We start from the raw sequence: 13254 nt of genomic DNA on the forward strand, positions 1-13254 counted from the left end.
CACGCCCCCACCGTTCACGTGCCGTCGCCATCATCCATGTTCTGTGCATCGTGTCGCCCAGTGCTAGTGATGTTTCTCGTCCAGCGTGAACGGCTCCATGTTTTTTTCGATTTTTAGTGTCTACATTTTTTTTGCCCACCGTTTTTACTTTCTACTCTGTGCCACCTTTATGTACTCCTTGTTGTAACACTCAAGGCTGAAGAGCGGCGTATTGTGCTGCTGCCAGCCCGCCTTTGTATAAGGTGTTAAAATCACAATAAAGAAAAAAAAAAAAAAACCTGCCTTAGCATCTTCGGCGGTAATCCGGTAGGATACCGCCCTTCGATTGACCATTCGGTTTAATCGAAGCATTAGGTATTGCAGGTGCCAGCCAGCAGCAGCAGCAGCAGCAGCAGCGGTCCCAGTCCCGGTCCTGGTCCCTGTCCTTGTCCCGGTCTGCAGCAGCGGTGCAGCCGGCAGCAGCCAGCCAGTCCTCCTGCGGCAGCAGCAGCGGTCCAGCCAGCAGCAGCGGCCCAGCCAGCAGCAGCAGCAGCTGAGGCGTTCCTGCCCCCCGCCGTCGCCTTCGCCGTCGCCGTCGCCGTCCTGACCCTGGTCTTCGGCCGTCTTCGTCTTCATCCGTCTTTGTCTTCATCTGTCCCCAGTTTGTGTCCTTTCCTTTTCGTTCTTTTCATTATTGTTTCTCCATGTCGTCATGTCCACCCCCACCACCACTGCCACCGCTACCACCACCGCCATAGTTTATACTTCCCCTTCCGCCGCCACCACTATAACATGGTGTGCCTAGTCCCACCCCCCTCCTTCCATCCCTCCTCTTCTCACTCTCCCTTCGCCCTCGCTCTTTGTCGCCCCCTCTCCGGCTTCTTCCTCCCGCTCCTCTCGATCTGATCCTTTCCCCCCCACTCCCCCAGCCTGTCACTGCAGCCTCCGGCTAGGGTGGTGGCCCGTCGGGCCACTGTCCATGCCCAGCTCTCCCCGTCGCCTTCGCCGTCACCGTCGCCGTCACCGTCGCCGTCATCGTCGCCGTCACCGTCACCATCTCCGGCGCCGCCTGCTGCGTCCATGCCGGGACCTGTCCCTTCCCACCACCACCCTGTAGCTCCAGTACCTCATGTCACGACCCACCCTTCTGCCGCCGTTAAGCGCCCTAGTGGCACCACCACCTCCTCCGCCCCCAAAAAGGCCCCCCCCCCCCAGGGTGCCATGGATGTCCCCCCACCTGGCCCTGCTCCCTCCGCCTCCTACTCCTCCTACCCCCCCTCTTTCTACAAATATCTCCTCTCCCGTCCCGATCCTTTCCTTCTTGAGGCCCGGAATCTCTCCCTCCTCCTCCGCCAACACTTCCGTGGTGCACCCATCTCTCTCCTCACTCCCAGATGGGATTCCGTTCTCATTTCCTCCCCCAGCCCCACCCTCCATACTGGCATCCTCTCCCGCCTCCCCATCACCCGTTTTGGCCCCAACGACTCCCTCACCCCTGCTCCTTCCCCATCTCCTACCCGCCAGCCCCAGCCCCCGCGTCGCCCGCCGACCCTCACCACCGTGATCACTTGGCTCAGTCAGTCGATCACGGAGGAGGAGGTGTTGGCGGAGCTCAAGGCGCATCCCATGCTGGAGGTGCGGGCGGTCCGCCGCATTTTCAACTCGGCCGGCCCCACCCGCCTTATGCGGGTTTTCTCCGAGGACGCCCCCTCCATTGATCATCTCCTGAAGGAGGGTGCCCTCCTCTTCAACCAGCGTTACAGGGTCGACCCCTCCTGTTCCCCTCCTCAATCCCTGCGCTGCCAGAGGTGTCTGCGCTATAACACGCACCCCACAGCTGAGTGCCACGAGGCCCCCACCTGCCCGCATTGTAGGCAAGCGCACTTCCTCCGGCAGTGCCCTAACCTCCAATCCCCTCTTTTCTGTAGTACCTGCAATCTTCCCCATCCCACCTACTCCCAAAAGTGTAAAGCCCGACCCCCTCCAACCACTCCTGAACTCACCATCCCTGTCCGTCCTCTGGACGCCCCCACCCCTCCTGGCAATTCCCTTCGTCCCCCCCCCCCTGAGGACATCATCCGGTTCCTCACCATCGTCCCCTAGAATGTCCCTCCCTTTCAGCGCCCCCACACCCTCCAACAGGTATCCCTCGCCGCCCGTTCCATTTTCCACCTCAAAATGTACACCACCTACTCCAACAACCAGGCCCATTTCACCTTCTCCCGCCTTAACACCCTCATCTAAATCCCTGTCATGGCGCGACAGCAATGTATCCTTTTCAACAACATCCGCTCCCTACTCACCAACAAGAACCTCTTTCTGCACACCCTTGCCACCCACCACGTGGATGCCTTCCTCCTTAATGAAACCTTCCTCCAACCCCACCACACCATCCACACTTCGCCCTATCTCCTCCACCGCTCCGATAATCCCCTCCTAATTGCGTGTGGCGGAGTTGCCATTGGTCACCACCGCCAGATCCCCGTTCGGCTCCAACCTCTCCTTCCCGACCCCACCGAACACCTGATCCTTAGTCTCTTCTTCCCCGGCCTTACCGTTACCTGCGCCACCATCTATGTCCGCCCCAACGCTCCTATTCCCTTCGACTTCCTCTCCCACGTCGACCGTATCTTCTCCTCCTACGTGATCGCCGCCGACCTCAACATCCATAGTTGTTCTGCTGCCCAGTTATGGCGGTGGCATTTGCTCCTCTCCACCCTTCAAGGCGACCTCGTCCCCATCCCCCAGCACACCCATCCCGAATCCAACTCCACTCCCGATGTTGTTCTCTCCTCCCCCAACCTCCTTGGTCGCATAACGGTGGATGTCCTGGAGCCTATTGGTAGTGACCATCTCCCTGTCCTCCTCAACGTTTCAGACGGACGTCGCCCCCAACCCGACCCTCGTAATGACCCTCCCCCTAAGTACACCCATGACTATTACCGTGCCGACTGGAATGCCTACCGGGATACCCTCTCCACTCAGGTCGATAGCCACCCTTTCACCTACCACCACCCCGATGATGTCACCCATGCTGCCTCCTTTCTCCAGCAGACCTTGTCTGAGGCCGTGGAGGCCCACGTCCCTACTGTCGCCATCCACCCCCACCGTCCTACCTCACCCACACAGGCCGTCCTCCTCCTCCGTGAATCCTGCCGTCTCTACCGTGCCTTCCTCCACATGCGTGACCCGGACACATTACGACGCCACCGGCAACCCCAGCGACACATTCGATATTTGCTCGCGGCTGAGAAACGCCGGGACTGGCGACAGACATGCACCCGTTTAAATACTACTCTACCTATCAACTCGTCCAAGTTCTGGTCAGCCTTCCGTCGCCTTACCGGAACTAAGCCCTTCCCCTATTATCCTCTTCTCCATGATGATCATCCCTTCCCTGACGCCCTTAGTAAGGCCAATCACTTTGCCTCCTACCTGTCCGATGTGTTTTCCATCCCCGATGATCCCCAGTTTGATTACTCCCTCTTCCCGGATGTCCGCGATCGCACTGACACCTCTGTCCCTCCCCTCGCTCCTGGTTTCCAGTACTTGGACCACATTGCACACACGGAACTCAATACCCCTATCACTACACAGGATCTCATTGCCACACTCCGCACAAAACGCAACACTGCTCCTGGTCACGGTCGTGTCACCTACTGTCGCCTTCGTGAAGCTCCTGTCTCTTTTCTCTCCACCCTGGCCAGGCTCTACAATGTAGTCCTGTCCACCGGTTACTACCCCGACCTGTAGAAAACCTCCCGTATCCTCATGTTCCTTAAACCTGGCAAACCGCCGTCCGCTGTCTCCTCCTACCGTCCCATCAGCCTTACCTCGGTCTTCAGCTAGGTCCTGGAATCTGTCCTCACCCGACGCATCCACCAGCATCTCCGCCAGCACCACCTCCTTCCCGTTACCCAGTGTCGCTTTTGGCCGTCCTTCTCTTCCGACGACCTTCTCCTTCACCTCACTCATCTTCTTTCCGAACAGCTTAATTCCCGTCACTCCGCAATCTTCCTCTCCCTGGACCTCGAACGTGCCTATGACCGCGTATGGCATTCCGGTCTCCTCTTCAAGCTCCAAACCTTCGCCCTTCCCCTTAACTACGTCCGTCTGATGGGCTCCTTTCTCCCCCGCCGTCCTTCCTATGTCACCATCCATAACACAGATTCCTACACTTTCCTCCCCTCTGCCGGTGTGCCCCAAGGCTCCGTCCTCTCCCCCCTTGTGTACCTTTTGTACACGGCGGACACGCCGCCGCCGTCAGCCCCCGTCCACCTTCTCCAGTTTGCTGATGACACCGCCTTCCTTGCCCTTGCCCCCACCCTACAGCGCTCCCAACACCTTCTCCAATCCCATCTTGACCGGTTCACCACTTGGTGCAACCAGTGGTTGCTCAAGGTCAATCCCTCCAAAACCCAGGCGATCATTGTAGGCAAAACCACCCCTTCCTTCCGCCTCCTTGATTTCTATCTCAGCATCTATTGCCGTCCTATCACCCTCACTCCCACCCTTAAGTACCTTGGCGTCACCCTCGACCGTCGCCTCCTGGACTCCCCACCTCCGGACAGTCCAAGCCAAGGCACGCTCCCGACTCAGTCTCCTCCAGCTCCTCTCCGGCCGTACGTGGGGTCTGGACCCCTCCACCATCCTCCACACCTATAAGTCCCTCATCTGCCCTATCCTTTGTTATGCCCATCCGGCTTGGATCTCCGCCCCCCCTACCTTCTATAAATCCCTCCAAATCCGTGAACGTCATGCTCTCCGCCTCGCCTATCGCATCCGTCTCCCCTCCCCCACGCGGATCCTGTACGATCTCATCCCCTTCCCCCACCTCCTCCTTTTCCTTGAAAGGATACGGATCCTGTACACCTCCCACAAACTCGATTCTCCTCACCCGCTCGTCTCCCCGATCTTCTCCCACCCCCGCCCGCTGCCGCGCCTGTATTCCCAGGTCCCGCCTGGTCTCCATCTCTCCACCCTCCTTACCCTCTCCCAAGGTGGCTTCCGCCAGCTCCCCCTCCCTGATGATGTCCTCCTCCCCTCCATCTACCCCTCCTACCAACTTTAATCCTCCCTCCCTCTTCCTGTATCTGTTCCTTTGGGCACCCTCCATCCCTCCCCCCTCTTCTCCCCACTTCTCCCCCGGGCCTCCCCTCCCCTGTCCTTCTACTCCTCCTCCCCTCTCCTCAGCCATTGGCATCTCTGTGCTCCCCTCTCCACCCTCTCCACCCGCCCTCACCCTTCTTCCCTTCTTGGCAGGTCCCCGGACCCGCACACACTACGTGGACTTTCGCGTACCGGAGATCATCGCCATCTGTGTCTCGTGTGTGGGATGTCGTTTAGTGTTTTTAGTGTCCGCCGTCACGCTTCTCCGTTCACTTGTGCCATCGGATTCATCAGTGTTATGTGCGCCATGTCGACGTGTTTTCAGTGTCTTTCTCGTCGAGTGTGAACGGCTCCGTGTTTTTTGTGTGACTGTGACCACTATTTTTTGCCCGTCACTATGTTCATTTTCATTCTCCATTCTTGTACTGTGATTGTCAACTCTATGGCTGAAGAGCGGCGTAGCATGCCGCTGCCAGCCTACCTGATTGTTCAGGTGTTAAAATAACAATAAAGTAAAAAAAAAACCTGCCTTAGCAGTGTGTTCGTCGCACCTGAAGATGTCGGTCAGTTGCGCTGACGAAATATTGTGGAGTTTGCACTATGACATCCGACGTCCCGCCCGAGAACCATATATACATTGCAAACCCTTGTTGCAGATGCGTTGCAATACGCAGTGCTGCAGCTAAATCCCCAAGATTTTCCATCCTAACCCTACCAGGAAATTCTGCAGCAATTCTCTTGAGGAATACATCGAGGGCTCTGTTTTCTGCCTCTCGTACTAATACACGATCTGCATCAGGATTACCCGATAATTCATAGGCCTGCAAATTAATTTTCCGTATCCTATCTGAAAAAGACTCCACTTTCTCATTGACCTTCTGTGTCATATTAGCTAACTTCTCCCTAAAAATTCTTGCACTATTCTGCTTACTATATCTTTGTCGTAACCCATCTGCCAATTCTTCAAGCGTTCTCGCCTTACTAAGTGTCTCATGGTACATCACGAACGTCTTGGCTTCCCCTGCAAGTCGCAAATTTGCCATACGTGACGTAGTTACGTCCGACCAATTGCTCATTGCAGCTGTTGCCAAAACATCGTTGATGAACGCTGTGACATCCTCTGTTGTTTTACCCGAGAAAGGCGTGATCAGGTTAGCTACTGAAGGATATATTTCAAGGTTGGACATTGCTACTGACTTGCACTCACTTGAACCCGTTTGCGACTCTTGTGCCGAATGCAAGGTCTCCATTTGCGTCATTAATTCTATATGACGTTACTTATGCTGCGCATTCTCTTCTAACAATTTTCAGACTTGCTCCGCCAGAGCAGCTATACTCACTTCAGTGCTATCGGATCTTGTTTCCGGCATGATTTGTGCAAATTACCAACAACTTAATCTATACTGAATTTACTCCTCAGAACAATAACTACACTAGCTGCTCAACTCCTTTGTCACAGATGAGCACTACGCACAAGAAAACAAACAAGACTCACAATGCACAACTAAACAAATTTAATTCTTCCGCCTTGTTATTGCCCAGCGACACACTCTACAATTGTGCGCTGCGTGACCAAACCGTCTACAAATTGAACATTCTACTGGTACAAACTTCGTGCATGGCTCCCCATGCCCCGTTAAATTACGCGCAGTATATCTGACTGGTACCAAGTACGTTTCCCAATTGTTTCCCTTAAACTCAGATAAATCTGCTGTTTCAGCAGGTCTCACAAAGTGCAATCCCAACAAAGAACGTGCATCCATCGTTATTAACAAAAATCGCCTCGTGCACTTACCACAAGGCTACGTAGAGTCGACAGTTCTGACCGCAACTCTGTGGTGTCAGTCCTGCAGTAGCGGTGTCGATGACTCCAGATACCAGATCTGCAGGCCAGTGCTGTAGTGGGCGGTTCGAACACTTCTGTTATTAAATCCGTAGGCGGTGGGGGCGAGGACTTCTGACACCAAATCTATAGGCGGTGGGCACGAGGACTTCTGACACCAAATCTATAGGCGGTGGGCACGAGGACTTCTGACACCAAATCTGTAGGCGGTCCGGTGGACTGGAGGTGGACTGGAGGGCGAGCGGTGACCTCTCCAGTTGTCAGGATGCTAGGAAATGACTGTGAACGCGTCAGAAACGCCAAAGAAACATTATTAATTCATGGTACCTGTAATTACGCGGGTGACGTGTCACTGTTATGTTAGATATTTCTGATCATAAATAGAAATGGATTATCCGAAATAATGCAATTTGCCCTCTAACTGAATATATTGCAAGTTTTATCACGTAGGCAGTGTGACAGGTAGTGTGTATATGTCACATTTCATTATTCTCATTTTATTGTTACAGTATTCTTCGTATGTACTGCAATAAAATCCTTGAACTTCTTCAAGTTTGTTACTGAAGATGTCTTTGATATAACAGTTGTTGAAATGCTAAACAGTCACTACAGTAACGTAAATGTCCACACGTCCACAGTTGCAAAGTATTAGAGTGTAAATGAAAGCCTTTCTTCAGGTCATCGGTAATAAGTGTTCTTCTTTCAAATTACCTCCTCAGTTGTAAGGAATAACCAACGGAAAGCATTAACCGACATGTGTGTTAACTTTTGAAATAATGCTAAGGAGAGCTGGAGTTTCAAACTCAGTGTTAAGTGCACTACCTCCACTCATTTACCGCATATGTACAAATTCAGCCACGTAAATTCTTTCTTCTCTACATCGTTTCGCTTGCTTCGTCATAAACAGTATTCTCGGCAAGCAAAACAGCCCTCTCTGAACATCAAAATTTTGCAGTGTGGCTCTAGCCGGCCACTGTGGCCGAGTGGTTCTAGGCGCTTCAGTCTGGATCCGCGCGACCGCTACGGTCGTAGGTTAGAATCCTGCCTCTGGTATGGATGTGTGTGATGTCCTTAGGTTAGTTAGGGTTAAGTAGTTCTAAGTTCTAGGGGACTGATGACCTCAGATGTTAAGTCCCACAGTGCTCAGAGCCATTTCCAATGTGGCTCTAAATGTATGGTGTTGCATCTCGTGTGCCGATGATTAGCGCCAACAAACAGTAATGTGGCATTTATACACGGAGATGACAAAAGTCACAGGGATAACTTTGTTGGACCATCTTTTGCCCGGAGTAGTGCAGCAACTAGACGTGGAGTTTACTCAGCAAGTCGTTAGAAGATCCCGGCAGAAATATTGAGGCATGCTGTCTCTGTAGCTGTCCATAATAGAGAAAGTGTTGCTGATGCAGGAACTGACCTCTCGATTGTGTCCCGTTAATGCCCGATGGGATTCATGTCGAGCGATCTGGGTGGCAAAATCATTCGCTCGAATTCTCCAGAATGTTCTTCAAACCAGTTACGAACAGTTGTGGCCCGGTGACATGACATTGTTGGTTGGTAACATGTACGGCTCAAAATGGTCTGTACGTAGCCGAACCATTTTCAGTCAATGATCCGTTCACTTTGACCAGACAACCCAGACCATTCCATGTAAGCCGGCCTGAGTGGCCCAACTGTTCTAGGCGCTACATTCTAGAGCCACGCGACCGCTACGGTCGCAGGTTCGAATCCTGCCTCGGGCATGGATGCGTGTGATGTCCTTAGGTTAGTTAGCTTTAAGTAGTTCTAAGTTCTAGGGGACTGATGACCTCAGAAGTTAAGTCCCATTGTTGTGTTTAGACAAGACAGCCTAGACACAATGAGAGGAAGCCGAAAGGCACGCGCTAAGCTAAAGCAGGATGGCGTGAGGTCTGAAACAGGATAAGTAATGAATGCTATAAAGAAAAGTACGTAGCTTCTGGAATACTTAACTTTAATCCATCCTTTTGCTACATCTGGAGATTGTGGCGATACAAGTGAGACTCTTTAGATACATGCAATGTTACTAATGGCGCCTTGCTAGGTCGTAGCCATTGACTTAGCTGAAGGCTATTCTAACTGTCTGCTCTGCAAATGAGCGAGGCTTCGTCAGTGTGCATCGCTAGCTACGTCGTCCGTACAACTGGGGCAGGTGCTAGTCCATATATCGAGACCTGCCTTGTGGTGGCGCTCGGTCTGCGATCACACAGTGGCGACACGCGGGTCCGTCATGTACTAATGGACCGCGGCCGATTTAAAACTACCACCTAGCAAGTGTGGTGTCTGGCGGTGACACCACACCCATAGTGCTCAGAGCCATTTGAACAATTTGAACTTACATACTGCGTTAGCCACACAAAATGCAGTCGGTCTTTGGCCTCACCAATTAGTCTCCTCCAGCGTCCTCGATCCATGTATTTTTCTTCAGACAGCCCCAGCGTGCTCACATCCTCTCTGACCTGATCAATTCATCGAAGTCGTGGTCTTCCCCGTGGTCATTTGCCTCTATTATCTTCCTCCACTACCTCCTGATGATCTGTCCTTCTCGACGCATTACATGTCCATACCACTTCAGTTTTCTTTCTTTGATCACTGCAACGATGTCCATCGACTTGTATAGCTCCTGCAATTGACAGTTCTTTCTTTTTCTCCATTCATCTCCATCCTTCACTGGCCCAAAAATCTGTCTGAGGATGGCATTCTCAAATGTCAGGAGTTTTCTTTCCATCTTTTGGGTGACGATCCAGGTATTCCATATGAGACTACAGGTTGTATTATTGTCTTATAGATCTTGGTCCCAGAGCAAACCTTGACCTGTTTCCTGGTTGTATTCGCGCATTAATTTCCTGGTCTATCTCGTTCCTTTCATTGAGAATAGCCCCAAGATATTTAAAGTCTTTTACCCTTTCAAAGACTCTGTCCTCCACCTTCAGGGGTCCGTAATCATTTTCTCTGATAACTACGAGGTATTTTGTCTTATCCATACTCAACTTCAAGCCTGCTCTCATTGCCTCTTCCATTAGTGTTCTTCTCATCTGAAGCAGGTCTTGCTCTTTCTCTGCTATTGTAACCACATCATCCGCATAGGCTAAGGTGTTGATCCCTCTTCCCAGGTGTATTCCTGTCCCTAGGCCTGCTACCTCTCTCAGGGCTCTCTCCAGTACCAGGATAAACAGTCCTCACCTTGAACTTCTTTGGTATGTTTCCATTTACTTTCACCATGTATGTTGTCTCCTGGGTGCATATCTGTGTCAGTTTTATGAGTTTTATGGGAACTTGAGCCCTTTCGTGTTCTTGCCATATTTAGTGTCTATTCCAGAAAAGGGGAGTGAACATTTTTGCGAAATTTTCAGCTCTTTGCTTGCACTTGTCGTATTGTATGTAAATGGTCTATAGTTGACTTTCCCTTTCTGAAACCTGCTTGCTAGAATCCCAGTACTCTCTCGTCATGTGGTGTTAGTCGCTTCATTAACTACATGCTCAAGGTCCTATAAGCTGTATATAGTAGTGGGATTCCTCTATAGTTGCTACACCTCATTGGGTCTCCTTTCTTTAGTATAGGGAAGATGACACACTCCTCCAATTCTTCTGGGATCTTTTCCTTCTTCCAAATTAAGCAGATTAAGTGGTATAGTCTCGCTTGTAGAGTAGCTCTTCCCTCCTCCCTCCTTCAGCATCTCTGCAGGTATGGCACCTATTCCTGGTGCCTTCCCCCTCTTTTATGGTAGCTCTTACCTCTTCCATGCTTGGTAGTTCATACTCCCCCAATGGTACAGTATCTCTGTTTTCTCTATATGATTCTTCTTCATTTTCTGTTGTAATATTCATGGTGTTTACAGCCACATTCAGGAGGTTTCCGAAGTTGTTTTTCCATTCCTGCGTACTTTCATTTCATCTATGATTAAAATTGTTCAAATGGTTCTGAGCAGTATGGGACTTAACTGCTGTGGTCATCAGTTCCCTAGAACTTCGAACTACTTAAATCTAACTAACCTAAGGACATCACACGCATCCATGCCCGAGGCTGGATTGGAACCTGTGGCCACAGCGGTTACGCGGTTTCAGACTGTAGCGCGTAGAACCGCACGGCCACTCCTGCCTGCCATCTATGAATATCTGTCCTTCTTGAACTCTGATCATGTCAATCCTTAGATTGTATCCTTTGTTGAAGAACCTGACTGCCCTGTAAAAGTCTCTTGTATTTCCCACTGTCTGGTCATCTTATGCCAGTTTAATTTTACTGCTTATGAACTCTCGCTTTTCTGTTCGAAGAACTTGTCTTGCTACTCTAGCTATCCCAGCCTTGTTCTTTCATGTTATCTTATGGATGTCTTTGCGAGGACAGTAGGTACTCATAATTCTCAAGTTTTTTGAAGCTGCCATATCGAATAATCTCATTCCATTGTTGTTAGAGGAATCACGCAGAGTGTGAAGGCCGGCGTAAGGTCTCAAAATATCTTATCTTCCTACTTTAGCGATGCATCACCAAGGAAACCTTCACATCATATGATGATGCATCTTCATACATCTTCTTTTTCACAGTCATCTTTATCTTCCGTAGGTGCATGGAATCAAACCAGAGTTACGTTGTAGAAGTTTCCTTTTATTCTTATCCAGCATATTCTTTCATTAACAGCCTTGAAGTCCATGATACTTCCTCTTATTCTGTTGGATACTGCAAAACCCACTCCAAACTGATGTTTACCTCCTTTATTTCCACTGTAGAAGTAGCTATACCACTTTTCTTTATGCATTCCTTCTCCAGGCCACCTCATTTCTTGCAGTGACACTATGTCTATCATGTACCTATTCAGTTTTTCATCAAGGACCTTCACCTTTCCAGGTGAGAATAGTGTTTTTACATCCCAAGAGCCACACTTCACTCTGTTTGTTCCGTGATCTCCTGGCATTAACCTTTGACTTGCTGGGGACGTTTCGATTGTTCTGTACCGAATCCGAAGCTATTGGTGTTTCGTAACAATCATCTTTTTTTCGGTGTGGGGGTGTTGGCCCCACGTCCAACCCCCAACCTGGAGGACCAGGGTGTTCCATTTAGTCTGGATCATCACCTTTGACCTATCTGGTATGGGAGACCCTACCAATAGCAAAGCTACCCCCAGCCTAGCTCTCAGGATCATTTGACCACGCAAGCCCCGCCACCACGACAAGGTAAGGACAACATGGGGGGCTTTTATAAGATGATTGCCGCTATCTTTATGGTCACACCTGGGCTTGTGATCCGACTATATAAATTTATTACTCTACACTGGGTGGTAATCCACTTTACACAATCTGTACGAGCCGTCTTATTGTTGTCCACGAAAAATGACTCTTTCCCTGGTTCCTTGTGCTTCCATCTCAACTTTCCCTCGTATTCTTCGTACATCCATATTTAAACTGGATGAAGGTGGGACATGGCTGCTATAATTTTTATTAAAAATGAAATTCCTCCAGCTGTACTTAAGATTTTATATTTACGTCCCTACTAGTTTTGACGTTGCGTCAATGCCATCTTCAGGCCCTATATAACAACACCATACATAAAACAAACAATGTGAGTCATCAGTATCCTGTGAACTAGTGTACAAAATAAATATATTATATATATATATATATATATATATATATATATATATATAATAATCTTTATATAATCTATATATAATAATAGGATGAATTCATTAAAAGTAATTACATTTCGTTCATTTTCAGTACGGTGCAATTTACCTTGACATTAATAATTTTTATGGTACAAACAAGTACAAATAATGTTAAATATACACGGTTATTTCTGTTATAGATCAATACCAGACATTAGAATAAAAATGGGGGTATATATAAGTCTAGGTGACATGCCATTATTCTTATAGATAAGAATATAGTAATAAAACAGTACTAAAATTGTGTTAAAAACGAATAATAATACCCTAAAAACTCTTCTTTGTGTGTACAGTTTAACAATCAGGAAGGAAAATATGCATTGCCAATCAGACGTGTGTAAGTTATGATTGCATTGTTTATAAGTAGCGAATGGTGGGAAAGGTGGAAAGGATTTACGTTTGCATAACACTGTGTCGTCATTACTATAAAGTAACAAAGTGAAACAGGGTATTGAAACAACATCATTCATAATGGTACGAAACACAAGTGAGGAGGAACTGGAAGAATGGTATGGAACACAGTAAATATATTAAAAGATAGTCAATGGTGTAAAATAAATGTACATGAGTCAATTCATTAATCTACTCGTTCCCTCGTGTTCATCTTACTGTACAAGAATTTTCCTGCACCAAGCACACATGTAAGTA

This window comes from Schistocerca americana, chromosome 5, assembly GCF_021461395.2.
Source record: "Schistocerca americana isolate TAMUIC-IGC-003095 chromosome 5, iqSchAmer2.1, whole genome shotgun sequence".
Lineage (NCBI taxonomy): Eukaryota > Metazoa > Arthropoda > Insecta > Orthoptera > Acrididae > Schistocerca > Schistocerca americana.